This window comes from Equus przewalskii, chromosome 6 (assembly GCF_037783145.1).
Source record: "Equus przewalskii isolate Varuska chromosome 6, EquPr2, whole genome shotgun sequence".
NCBI lineage: Eukaryota > Metazoa > Chordata > Mammalia > Perissodactyla > Equidae > Equus > Equus przewalskii.
In genome coordinates this window covers 38,969,157-38,983,793 of record NC_091836.1, presented here as the reverse complement: position 1 = coordinate 38,983,793, position 14,637 = coordinate 38,969,157, and the positions used below count along the sequence as shown (strand labels likewise).

The window sequence follows — 14,637 nt, the reverse complement described above, 5'->3', positions numbered from 1 at the left end:
ATGTATTAAATATTTTAATAGAGTGTACAGTGTTATGACAAGGGAAGACTCTGATTCAGCCTGGTGGAGATAGGAGAAAGATTATAGAGGGAAGTGTCACTAAAGCATCCTTGAAAAACAAGTAAACCTAGGTGAGGTGGGTGGAGTTCGAGGCAGAGCAATTAGCAAATGCAAAGTCTAAGAGGCAGTTGCAGCCAATCATCCACATGGTTGGAGCTGAGCTACAGAATGTTTCTTACTCTCCTTTCCCTGCCAATCCCACCTTGGTTTTTGTTTTTGTTTTTTTTAAAGATTGGCACCTTGAGCTAACAACTGTTGCCAGTCTTCCATTTATTTATTTATTTATTTTCTTCTCCCCAAAGCCCCCCAGTACATAGTTGTATATTCTAGTTGTGAGTGCTATGTGGGACGCAGCCTCAGCATGGCCTGATGAGCCAGCACCATGTCTGCACCCAGGATCTGAACCGGTGAAGCCTTGGGCCGCCGAAGCAGAGTGCATGAACTTAACTACTCGGCCATGAGGCCAGCCCCCATTCCCACCTTCTTTACCAAGAAAGACCATATGTCATTCTCTTCATGAGTGGAATGCATTAAACCTTGACACTGTCTTAGATTGGTAATGAACAAAACAATACTCTTAAAAGTCAAATCAACCAGACACTGTGGTCCTATCTACCCAGCAGTGTCTGGGAAAGAATATAAACCATCTCACAAATGGGCCTGAGGAAGGCTGAGTTAGAGAAGATGTCAGTCAGGTTTTATATTAGTTTGAATGCATTCTATTTTGTAGATTTCCCTAAAGGAAACTGGGTTTCTAAACTTTCCTTTAAGGGGAAATATAGTCACAGATTAGAACATGAACTATGGAATGTCAGACCTAAGTTCAATCCTGGTTTTGCCACTTCTACTGGTAAGACCCTGGGCAAGTGCCCTGACCCCTCTGCAGCTCAGTACTCCTCCTTCTAAAACAGGAGGGTGAGCACCTGCCTCGGAGGGATCTTGTGAGGGTCAATGGACAACGTCTAGCAGCTAACTAGAGTCAGTGTTCAGTTAATGTTAGTTTCCTCTCTTCTCTGGTGCTGTTATACCTATTTCCACAATTAATGGGGGAGAAACCTGGGCTTCTCTCTTGGGAAAAGTATAATTATTGAACTGAGGTGGCTGTCCTTTGCTTTTAGTGGCTGACCCAAAGGGCGGGGAGAATCACTGTTGAACCTTTGCGTAATCCTGGAGAGAGCAGTGGTTGACCGTGTCTTTTTAATAGAAACGGGATGTGTGTTTGGTCAGAAGGGAGGTAGGTTATGGGGAGAACATAGTATGTTATTTTACTGCAGAACATGCTTTTTATACTTTCTGAATCTGACCTTGCTAACAGAAACATTTGGATGGTTGGTTTCTGGTCTGAGTTTATTTTCAAAAACAACCAACCCTGCCTGTCTCAGCTTTCAGTTACTCTGCAAATAACAAGGTAAATGCCCCCCTCCCCGCCTTGCCTTTTTCTGTGAGCTGCTTAGTAACAGAATGCAGGAGAAGCACAAGGTGCAGCGTTGAAAGTCCTCTGTTGCCATAGGCTGATGTGACTGTGGCTTAGTCCTGAGCTTCAGGCAAGGTGTGCCCCTGCTCTGCAGGAGGCTGAGAGGCCTTAAGGAACTCTGGAGTCCCTCGCCCTCTTCAAAATTTGGCAACTACTACCGTCATTGCTATTTTCTCTATAGGTGGGTCTTTGGAACAACATGGTCAGAAGGAGTAAGACCAGAATAAGAGCCTGAACCTGTTCTGGCATGAGTTCATGATGCTATGAAACAAAATTACCATGAACAAGAGCTCAGTTACCTCCCAGCTCAGTTTGGTTCCTAAGCAAAAGATGGTCTCATGCCTGCTCTCTTTTTTTTTTTCATGTGAGCCCATTAAATACAAGACCCTATGTTGGATGCTAAGGAAATAATAAAAAGAATAAGAAATGATCCCTATCTTCAAGGAGTTTATAATCTAGCGGGAGCTATAAACTTGTGAAAGATTGAGTGTCATGAGATAAACTGACAGCAATCCTTGGGGACACTGAATAGAGAGTGAATAACTCACCAGAGAATCTGAGAAGGCTTCGCAGAGGGGCTGGAATTTGAGCTGGGCCTTTCTTGATTGCCTCTTTCAAACTGTTAGGAAAATTAGGCAGTCTTACTGGAATCCTGAATTAAAGACTGAAGAACAAATCTGGGCTAAAGTCCATTATTTCTCAAGATCTAATAAAGAACACTGGCATCTGAGTCATAGAGCTGGGTTCTAGTCCAAGTTTTGCTATGAACTCAATCGGTGACCTTGAGCAAGACACGTAACAAACATCTCAGGATCATAATGTCTTTGTTTGTTAAAAGAGTAGTTTGGAAGAGGTAATCTCCACAGCCCTACCTACTTCTAAAATCCCTTTCTGTCTTTGTTCTTGATTAACACATCAAAAAAATGAAATGACAGATGAAAAGGAATGAGAGCAAGTTCAGTCCTGGTGAGGGCAGAATGGAACTAAGGTTATGGGCATCACCAACAAAAAAGCAGTTCCCAGTTGCCACGCCAGCATACATGGAGTGAAAGGGACGTGGACTTGGAAGGCTGGCTTATTTTTCAAGCAACAAGGAAAAAAATTTAATGTATTTTTCCTTCTCTACTATCAGTGAACTTGTTCAGCACCCATGTCAGTGAACAAGATGGATGCTGGACCTTCCACTTCACTCAACAGTCCTTCTTGTCATGTTCAGGCTCTTATTCCCATTCCCCATAGTTTTTGAAAACTCGTCGCTTCTCTCAAACCTGAGTTCCCTCAACTCTGGAAAAATCTTCCCTGTCGTCCCATTAATATCATTCAGACTAAGGCATCAGTCACCTCAGTTGCCTCTTCTTCACCTACAAATTCATTTACATCGCACCCATTCTTCTCTTCAGATCTCTCTTAAAGGCCAGTCCTCCATCTGTGCTTTGGATTGCATCCTCACCTGAGCCCTGTGGGCCCGAGTTCTATTAATCAGGAACTTCTCTCACCTTTTATTACCTTTTCCCCTTCAACTATAACCAGGCCCAAGACTTTTTCACACAAAATAAAAGAAAAAGGAAAAAGAAAAAAAAATCTGCTTTGACCCTGCATCTCCTAAGATCCATTGTGTATCTGTCTTCCTGTTTACTATTTCAAACATAGAAATAATATATCTAATGTATAAAAGGTATAAAGAATAATTTAACGTGTCCCATGACCAAGCTTATGAAATAGAAAATTACAGGGCTGGCCCCATGGCTGAGTGGTTAAGTTCATGTGCTCTGCTTTGGTGGCCTGGGGTTCACCGGTTCGGATCCTGGGCACAGACCTACACACTGCTCATCAGGCCATGTTGAGGCAGGCATCCCACACAGAAGAACTAGAAGGACCTACAACTAGGATATACAACTATGTACTGGGGCATGGGGGAGAAAAAAAAAAAGAGGAAGTTTGGCAATACTTGGTAGCTCAGGGCCAATCTTCCTCACCAAAAAACCAAACAAACAACTCAGCTCTTAAGAACCCAAATTGGGTTAGAGTTAAAAAAGAAATAGAACACTACTAATATCCTTGGAGCTTCCTGTTAACCCTTCCTTGGTAGTTTCCCTCCAGCCTCCCCCTGAGAAGTAACTATCATCCTAAATTGTGTGTTGAATAGTCACTGGCTTTTGTTTTACTATATACTATGTACTTTATCTCCAAACAACACATGCTTGCAAATTTTTAAACTTTATATGTACGTTGTCAAAACATGTGGATCTTTTCCTTGCCCTCCCCCCTAGTCAATAACCAGTAAACACCTTTGATAGTAGATTTACTTATAGATAATTAAAAACACTTTCTAGGGGACAGCCCCATGGCCGAGTGGTTAAATTCGCACGCTCTGCCTTGGCGGCCCTAGGTTTTGCCAGTTTGGATCTTGGGTGCGGACATGGCACCGCTCATCAGGCCACGCTGAGGCGGCGTCCCACATGCCACAACTAGAAGGACTCACAACTGAAAATACACAACTATGTGCTGGGGGGCTTTGGGGAGAAGAAAGGAAAAATAAAATCTTAAAAAAAAACAAAAACACTTTCTAATATTAAAAATATTTGAAAAGTCATTAATTATTGAACTCAATTACCACTTAAATGAGGTTTCCTTTTGATAGAAAGGAATTTTGGTGATTTTGTGTAATGTAAACACTGTCACAATCAGTCAAGTTTCTTGAAAAAGCCTAGAAAGAGAACTGCTGTTTCCATTTAGTCCCCCCTCTTCACCACCACACTGAAACTGTATTCATACACGTCAGCAAATACCCTCCACACTCTTTCATCCAAGGGAAGTCTTGAAGATATTATCTTAATAGACCTCTCTTCTGTTCTTGATGCTACTCGGTAGTTGACACTGTCAACTAGTCAACTTATCTTTGAAATTATCTACTCCCTTTGGCTTTCATGATACTGTTCTCTCCTGGCTCTCTTCATCTTCCATAATCATCTTCCTCTCCTTTGTCCTCCTCTTTTGTCTGTCTCTTAAACACCAGCAGTCTTTGGTGCACTGTTCTTTTATGTATCTTCTTCTTGCAAGAACTTATACACACTCATAGTTTAATTACCACTTGCACACTGATGACTCCCATGACTTTATCTCTAGCCCTGACCTCTCTCCTAAGTTTCAGATTCATACCCAACAACCTAACTGACAGACATGCACATCAACACATAGATGCTTTTTAGACACCTCAAAGTCAACATGTCCCAAACTGAATTCATCACTTCCTTCCCCACCAAATTGGCTTCCTTTCCGTATCCCAAACTCAGGTAATGGCTTAACATCCAGTCGCTGTTAAAGCCAGAATCCTGGGAGTCATCCTAGACTCCTTCCCTCAGTCTGCCCTGCAGTGTCCCAATTCCCCAAGAAACTCAAAAATTATGCTTATTTTGCTTCCTCATATTTTCTGGTGTACTCTCTTTCCTTTCTATTTCTACAACAGTTATCTCATTTTGGCTCTCATTGTCTTTTACCTGGACTACTGCAATGCCTCTAGTCCTCCTGTCCATAAATCCTTCCACTCTGTAGCCAGAGTCATCTACGTATAATGTAAATCTGTTACACCATTATAGAATTTAAAATACAGTCATGCTCTGCATAAAGTTTCAATGACAGAGTGCATATACGATGCTGGTTCTGTAAGATTAGTACCATATAGCCTAGGTGTGTAGTAGGCTATACCATCTAGGTTTGTGTAAGTACTATAAGGGAGGAAGAAATTTTCCTCTACCCTTCTAGGCGCTTCTGGCTGGTCTAAGAATTAAATTGACATGAGAAAGATTATTAGGAGAAAATCAAACAAAAGTTTATTAACATGTATATATGAGAGGAACCCAGGAAAACCGAGTAACTCACCAAAAGGGCCGAAGACCTCACCTTAAATACCATCATCAGCTAAAGACAGAAAAGATGTTGGGAAAGCGAAAAGACAACCCACCAACTGGGAGAAAATATTTGCAAGTCATATATCTGACAAGAGGTTAATTTCCAAAATATATAAAGAACTCATACAACTCACCAACAAAAAAATGAACAGCCAGATAAAAAAATGGGCAGAGGATATGGACAGACATTATTCCAAAGAAGATATACAGATGGCCAATAGGCACATGAAAAGATGTTCAACATCACTATTAGAAATAACAAGTGTTGGAGAGGATGTGGAGAAAAGGGAACCCTCATACACTGCTGGTGGGAATGCAAACTGGTGCAGCCACTATGGAAACTGATATGAAGATTTCTCAAAAAATTAAAAATAGAAATACCATATGATCCAACTATTCCACTATTATGTATTTATCCAAAGAACATGAAATCAATAATTCAAAAAGATATATGCACCCCTATGTTCATCACAGCATTATTTACAATAGCCAAGACATGGAAGGAATCTAAGTGCCCATCAACTGATGAGTGGACAAAGAAGATGTGGTGTATATATATATATATATATATATATATATATGCACACACACAATGGAATACTAAGCCATAAAAGAAGACAAAATCATGCCATTTGTGACAACATGGATAGAGCTTGAGGGAATTATGCTAAGTGAAATAAATCAGAGAAAGCCAAATACCATATGATTTCACTCATATGTGGAAGATAAACACATAGATAAGGAGAACTGACTGGTGGTTACCAGAGGGGAAAGGGGTGAGGGGAGGGCAAAAGGGGTAAGGGGGTACATATGTATGGTGATGGATAAAAAGCAGACTATTGGTGGTGAGCATGATGCAGTCTATACAGAAACTGAAATATAATAATGTACACCTGAAATCAACACTGTTATAAAGCAATATGACCTCAATAAAATAATTAAAGTACCAAAAAAAAAAAAGATGTTGGGGGTGGGGAAAATCAGGGACTTCAAAGGGAACGAAGGCAATTCACAGGTAGGTGAAAAGGAGAAAATGTTTGGAAAACAAGTGTTTGGCCACACAGAAACAGAAGAACACAATGGGGAGCCCAACAAACAGGCTTTTCTAAATTCCTAGCTGTCCACCACCTAGTTCATGTTATGCTAAGGTGATAGCTCACTTCCTGAGACAGGTTTTTTAAAATCTGAATTCTTTTACACAATTAAGAGAGAGGTAACAAGAAAAACTTTCTCAGTCTTTTGTTTCTTAAAAATAATGAGCCTAAAACAATCCTCATGTTAAAGGGACACATTTTGGGGTTGCAAATTTGTTCTCCTTCCATACACTCTATCATGTTCACACAATGACGAAATCGCCTAATGACACGTTTCTCAGGACATATGCCCATCATTAAGCAATGCGTGACTGTATCTCAGTGACTAACCATCAGATGTAGTCCACGCCCCTTTGCATTGCATATATCCAGGACTTGGGTCTTTGTCTCTCCAGCCTCATCTCCCATTTCTCCCCACCAGAAACCTTGTAGTGTATACTTTGCTCATGCTATTCCCTTCACCTAGTATGTCCTTTGCATTTTTCTTCAGCTGGCTTAGCTTTACTCTGTTTTCAATAGGTGGGCCTCATCTCCTCTAGGAAGCCTTCTGTGAGCCGCCAGGTTTGGCTACATGCCCCATGTAGTACAATTAGTACATCATTGTGCTACCGTCGTACCTTATACATATCTTGATTTTTATCACTTAGACGTTATATTAAAATATTTACATGTCTTACCAGATTATAGGCTCCTCAAGAGGAGAGACCTTATCTGCTTCATCTTAAACTTCCCATGGCTCAGCACAAAGCCTGATATATAACAGTAGTTCTTGATCTGAACTGAACTGATGCAATTTAGCCTTGATCCTGAATCACCAGGAAACTGCCTCCTAAATCCAGTCATTAGTAAAGTTGCTTGTACCATTACTCTTTCATATAATTTTGAGAGCTAGATGAATCTTTAAAAGATCATCTCACTGGGCCTCTTAGACTGGTATATGGATAAGCCCCTCGTCCCAAAGGAATATCTGAAATCACAGGACCAACATGGTATATCATCCTGGAGTATCAATTTTACCTAAAGATTTTGGGGAAAAGGATTTTCATATTAAAACAGATAGAGATGTATTTTGGGGTGGCACACATTTTTTAGCATTAAGAGAGACTTCAGTTTATGCCAGGCTGTTCTCAGGCAAGCCTCCAGGTCCTTGGGAGAACAAGTTCTATCATGAGTGGTAGAGTTTGAGAAACACTAACGTACAGATCATTGTTTTACACTGAAGTTCTTGTTCTAGAGCCTTCCATATAAAAACAGCCACCCCAGTGAGACCAAAGCATAGGAACAATCTGAGGAACAGCCAGAAGAGAGAGCGGTTTTATTCTGGGCCTGGGTTAGGTTTTAAAAGTTTCTGCCTTTTAAAGGTGTCCTGCCTGATAGGCAGGAGAGGTCTTCTGAAATTAGTACATCACTGTGCTTTGCACAAAATATACTCGATGGTAGATGAAGGCAGCAGAGAGGAGGCAGAGCAACAACGTTAGAACAGAACAAAGAGAACGTTTGGGTCAAAGTGGGGGCTAGATCAAAGAGTGTAAGGAAGTGAAGGACAGTACAGGGGAGGTGGGGAACGTGAGGAAAGAGGCATCCAAACAGAACTGTGGTTAAAGATGGGACTAGATGTAGGGTGTTTGGTGATAACCTACCTAGATGTAACAAAATTATTACATCTTTGGTAAGATGGCATGGGGAGTTTTCACCTCTGGAAATTCTACCTGGAGTCCTGGTAGTTTGAGATCCTCCAAGTCTGTTTTCTTTTTTTGAAAAGATTTTATTTTATGTTTTTCCTTTTTCTCCCCAAAGCCCCCCAAATCTGTTTTCTTACAGTTGTTCCACACATCAAATGTGAGAATGAGGTAGCATTCACAACTGGAATGTTAACATCTGTCCAGAGCTCGCCTTTGCCACGTAAAGTTCACTGGGTTCATTTCCGTCTTCCCAGTAACTGAAGACAACAGTTTCCATTCTTGTGGGACTATGCAGCACACATCTACACTTTTCCAGGTCCCCATATGGATTTTTCTAATGTTTGCTCACTGTTTACTTACTGCCTTTTCAGCTGCTACCCAGTGGCCTGTCCCAAAGCCAATCATTGCCACACATTTGGGTTTTGTTATTTCAGTAACCCATTTCAACATGCCAATGTAAATATCAGTTGTACATTGCTGTTATTCAAACTACCTGAGAGTACTTCTGTATGGACTAAAGCTGTTCAAGGAAAAGGGGATATGATTGCCATCCACACTTGTGTATCTCCAGTACCTGCCAAGATCCCCGACATATGGTAATACCCAATTAATATTCTATGAATATTAAATGAGTGAACCGTTTATGGTTATAAACATTGAAATAAGCCTTGAGTAATGTTTGGAATCTGCATGATCCTATTAAACTCAGCAGGTTCCAAACTATAATCAGATTCACAAATGTTTTGTGAAATGAAAGTCAAAAGACACAAATAGTAGCTCTGAAAAAACAATTTTTTCTTCTAATATGCTTCACTGTTAACCTGTTTTGGGAAGAAAACAGACAGACTTGTGATCAAGTGTTTCCCAATAATTTGTCAAACCTCAAAAAAGGAAGAAACATTATTAACATGTTACCTCTGCCAATCCTGTTTTTTAAAAAAATAAAACTTCAAATAAATTACTGAGAAGGGGAAAAAAAATCTCTGAAAAGAGAATGAGGTAGTATCATTCAAGAGGAAGTGACTTAAAATGATGCAACAGAAACAGAGGAAACAGCAAGAGGATAAATAGAAAGGCTAATTTAAAGTAGATAATGGAGTCAATTTAATTCAAGCAACATTCATCCAGTGCCTGTCATGTATCAGGCACTGTTCTGGATGATGGAGGAACAGAGATAAGAAGACTGGGCCCCTGCCTTCAAGGAGTTTGCAGTATTCTTTAAAGGTGCCCAAGAAGGAAAAGCCAACAGTAGAAAATCCAGTACCTAATGCCCAGGCTTTCTAAGAGGTCTTTGAAAGATAAACCAGAGATCTTTTCTGTAACACATATAATCTGGTCCCTTCACATGATCTACCACTTTCCAGCAAAAAAAAAGAGTGATGAATCTGCCCTGAGTTTTGATTATCACTTGTCAGGCTGCACAAAGGAAAACATGGTATGGATTTGGAGAGCAACCTTCAAGGGCAGAACTTCTCTCCCAAATTTTATAAGCAAGATATTTTCTAGAGATATTAGAAAGACATTTTCCCAATAAAATGTCTTAAAGAAAAACACTAGACTAATTATACTTTTCCCTCTTAATTAAATCTCCTTAATGACCTGTTAAGACAAACACTGGCATGATATGGAGCTTCTCCAAAGGCCCTAATTTATTCTGGATTAGTAAGTATTTCATTGTAGGTGGGTAATGAGTATTTTGCAAATAGTTATCCCAAAACAACTAGTTGTACATGTATTCAAAGACTTTCATTACCCTAGGATCTTGGAGCGTTTTATTTTTTATTAGAGAAGAACTCAGTCTCCATGGAAGCCTTTAGATTGTCTCCATGCTGCTGGTGGAAGAAGATGCACAGAGGAGCAGAGAGGTGCACAGAAGCATCGGGACTGCAAAGTGGGGCAGAATCAAGAACAAAATTCCGTTTTGAATGTGAGACTACCACTTACACACCTCAAAACAAGAACCTGCACTATTAAACAAATTACATGAGAAATAAATCTAAGTTATGATTGGCCTTTTCTCAAACAGGAGTAAATGGCTAAAGATGGAGCCTTTCTGTTGAGAAACCGATTATACTAGAAAGCTGCTAGAGACATAATGATAAGCCAGCAAAAAACCTGCCCTGCCTAATTACCCTACAATGAAGCTCACCAGTCTACAAACTGCCTCACAGAGAGTTTTAATACACCATTCTTAAACATGGACATTTGAATAAAGCTTCCAACATGAAGGACAGAACCAAAAAACAACAGAAAATGGGACTTTTAAAATAAACACAGACATTGTAGGCAGTTGAAAACTTTTAAAATGTAGAAAAAAATGCGGAGTTAATATTCTCAGAGAAATATGAGAAGATACTGCTTCCATGAAATAAGAACAGGATGCTATTAAAAGAAAATGTTTGGAAGCCACCCTTGCCCCACTAAAAGCCCTTGGGACTTAAAAATATGATGGTAGAAATGTAAAAATTAAATAGAAGTGTTCGAAGATTTATTAGAATTAAAAGACAACAATCCAACATGAAAATATAACAGTTGTAAATATCTATGCACCCAACATAGGAGCATCTAAATATAGAAAGCAGTTATTGACAGACATAACAGGAGAAATAGACAGTAACACAATAATAGTAGGAGACTTTAACCTCCACTTACGCCAATGGATAGATCGTCCAAACAGAAGATCAATAAGGAAACACTGGCCTTAAATGACACATTAGACCAGATGGACTTAGTAGATATATATAGAACATTCCATGCAAAAACCACAGAATACACATTCTTTTCAAATGCACATGGAACATTCTCCAGGATTGGTCACATATTAGGCCACAAAACAAGTCTCAATAAATTTAAGATGAACGAAATAATACCATGCATCTTTTCTGACCACAAAGGTATGACACTAGAAATCAACTACAGGAAGAAAACCAGAAAAGCCACAAAAATGTGGAGATTAAACAAAATGCTACTGAACAACGATTGGCTCACTGAAGAAATCAAAGGAGAAATCAAAAAATTCCTGGAGACAAATGAAAATGAAAATACGACATGCCAAAATCCATGGGATACAGCAAAAGCAGTTCTACGAGGGAAGTTTATAGCAATTCAGGCCTGCCTCAACAAAGAAGCAAAATCCCAAATAAACAATCAAAAAGCACATCTAAAGGTAGTGGAAAAAGAAGAACAAACAAAGCCCAGAATCAGCAGAAAGAAGGAAATAATAAAAATCAGAGCAGAAATAAACAAAATAGAGACTAAAAAAACAATAGAAAAAGTTAATGAAACCAAGAGCTGGTTCTTTGAAAAGATAAGCAAAATTGACAAACCCTAGCTAGACTCACCAAGAAAAAAAGAGACAAGGCTCAAATAAATAAAATCAGAAATGAAAGAGGAGAGATTACAATGGACAACTCAGAAATGCAAAAGATAAGAGAATACTATGAAAAGCTATATGCTAACAAATTGGATAATCTAGAAGAAATGGATAAATTCTTAGAAACATACAACCTTCCAAAACTGGACCAAAAAGAAAAGAGAATTTGAATAGACCAATCACCAGTAAGGAGATCGAAACAGCAATCAAAAACCTCCCAAAAAGTAAAAGTCCAGGACCAGATGGCTTCCGTGGTGAATTCTACCAAACATTCAAAGAAGACTTAATACCTATCCTTCTCAAACTCTTCCAAAAACTTGAAGAGGAGGAGAGGCTTCCTAACTCCTTCTACGAAGCCAACATTATCCTGATACCAAAACCAGACAAGGACAACATATAAAAAGAAAATTATAGGCCAATATCACTGATGAATATCGGTGCAAAAATCCTCAACAAAATACTAGCAAATCGAATACAACAATACATTAAAAAGATCATACATCTTGATCAAGTGGGTTTCAATCCAGGGATGCAGGGATGGTTCAACATCTGCAATTCTATCAACGTGATACACCACATTAACAAAATGAAGAATAAAAATCACATGATCATCTCAATAGATTCAGAGAAAGCATTTGACAAGATATAGCATCCATTTATGATAAAAACTCTAAATAAAATGGGTATAGAAGGAAATCTCAACATAATAAAGGCCATATATGACAAACCCATAGCAAATGTCATTCTCAATGGAGGAAAACTGAAAGCTATCCCTCTAAGAACAGGAACCAGACAAGGATGACCACTGTCACCACTCTTATTTAACATAGTATTGGAAAGTCCTCACAAGAGCAGTCAGGCAAGAAAAAGAAATAAAAGGGATCCATATTGGAAAAGAAGAAGTGAAACTGTCACTCTTTGCAGACGACATGATTTTATATATAGAAAACCCTAAAGAGTCCACTAAAAAACTTTTAGAAACCATAAAGGAATACAGTCAAGTTGCAGGATACAAAATCAACATACAAAAATCAGTTGCATTTCTATACACTAACAACGAAGTAGCAGAAAGAGAAATTAAGAATACAATCCCATTTACAATTGCAAAAAAAAGAATAAAATACCTAGGAATAGACTTAATCAAAGAGGTGAAAGAAGATCTGTACACCAAAAACTATAAAACATTGTTGAAAGAAATCAAAGAAAACACAAAGAAATGGAAAGATATTCCGTGCTTTTGGATTGGAAAAATTAACATCATTAAAATGTCCATAATTCCTAAAGCAATCTATAGATTCAATGCAATCCCAATCAAAGTTCCAACAACATTTTTCACAGAAATAGAACAAAGAATCCTAAAATTTATATGGAACAACAAAAGACCCCAAATAGCCAAAGGATTCCTGAGAAAAAAGAACAAAGCTGGAGGTATCACACTTCCTGATTTCAAAATATACTACAAAGCCATCATAACCAAAACAGCATGGTAGCGGCACAAAATAGACACACAGATCAATGGAACAGAATCAAGAGCCCAGAAGTAAACCCACACATTTATGGACAGCTAATATTCGACAAGGGAGCCAGGAGCATACAATGGAGAAAGGAGTCTCTTCAATAAATGGTGTTGGGAAAACTGGACAACCACATGCAAAAGAATGAAAGTAGACCATTCCCTTACACCATGCACACAAATCAACTCAAAATGGATTAAAGACTTGAATGGAAGACCCGAAACCATGAAACTTGTAGAAGAAAAGATAGGCAGTACGCTCTTTGACATCAGTCTTAGCAGCATATTTTCGAGTACCATGTCTGACTGGGCAAGGGAAACAAAAGAAAAAATGAACAAATGGGACTACATCAAACTAAAAAGCTTCTGCACAGCAAAGGAAATCATCAACAAAACGAGAAGACAGCCTAACAATTGGGAGAAGATATTTGCAAACCATATATCACATAAGGGGTTAATATCCAAGATATACAAAGAACTCATACAGCTCAACAACAAAAAAACCCAGCAACCCAATTAAAAAATGGGCAAAAGATCTGAACAGAGATTTCTCCAAAGAAGATATACGGATGGCCAACAGGCATATGAAGATGCTCAACATCATTAGCTATCAAGGAAATGCCAATCAAAACTACAAAGAGGTATCACCTTACTCCAGTCAGAATGGCTATAGTTAACAAGACAGGAAACAACAAATGTTGGAGAGGATGTCGAGAGAAGGGAACGCTTGTACACTGCTGGTGGGAGTGCAAACTGGTGCAGCCATTATGGAAAGCAGTATGGAGTATCCTCAGAAAACTAAGAACAGATCTACCATATGATCCAGCTATTCCACTGCTGGGTATTTATCCAAAGAACTTGAAAACGCAAAGGCATAAAGATACTTGCAGCCCTATGTTCATTGCAGCATTATACACAATAGCCAAGACATGGAAGCAACCTAGGTGCCCATCAAGGGATGATTGGATAAAGAAGATGTGGTATTTATACACAATGGACTACTACTGAGCCATAAGAAATGATGAAATCCGGCCATTTGTGACAACATGGATGGACCTTGAGGATATTATGCTGAATGAAATTAGTCAGAGGGAGAAAGTCAAATACCATATGTAGAATACCATAAGTAGAATAAGTCAAATACCATAAGTAGAAGATAAAAACAATGACAAACAAACACATAGCAATGGAGATTGGATTGGTGGTTACCACAGGGGAAGGGAGGAGGGGGAGGGCAAAAGGGGTGATTAGGCTCACATGTGACGTGATGGACTATAATTAGTTTTTGGGTGGTGAACATGATGTAATCCACACAGAATCTGAAATTTATTACGATGTACATCATGAAGCTATATAATGTTATAATCCAATGTTACTGCAATTAAAAAAATTAAAAAGAAAAAACTAAAAGACAAGCTATTTTTTAAAATAGGAGAAAAGATAAGCAAATTAGAGGATGGATCCAAGAGATCCCACACCTAAGTAATCAATGTAAGTTTCAGAAAGAACAGAGAAAACAGAGGAAATTATATA

At 38.8% G+C, this 14,637-nt stretch overlaps 1 protein-coding gene across 6 annotated transcripts in view; it reads right to left on the bottom strand.

The window, feature by feature from the left end:
• The window catches only part of TMEM45B (transmembrane protein 45B), a 33,670-nt gene that overhangs the window by 13,533 nt on the left and 5,500 nt on the right, over positions 1 to 14,637 (bottom strand). For 2 of the 6 annotated variants that reach the window (XM_070623440.1, XM_070623439.1), the window contains exon 2: positions 2,083 to 2,153. The exons of the other annotated variants lie outside the window; for them this stretch is intronic. The gene's annotated coding sequence lies outside the window, so the exon portion shown is untranslated. The remainder of the gene's footprint in view (positions 1 to 2,082; positions 2,154 to 14,637) is intronic. 6 annotated transcript variants of the gene reach the window in all.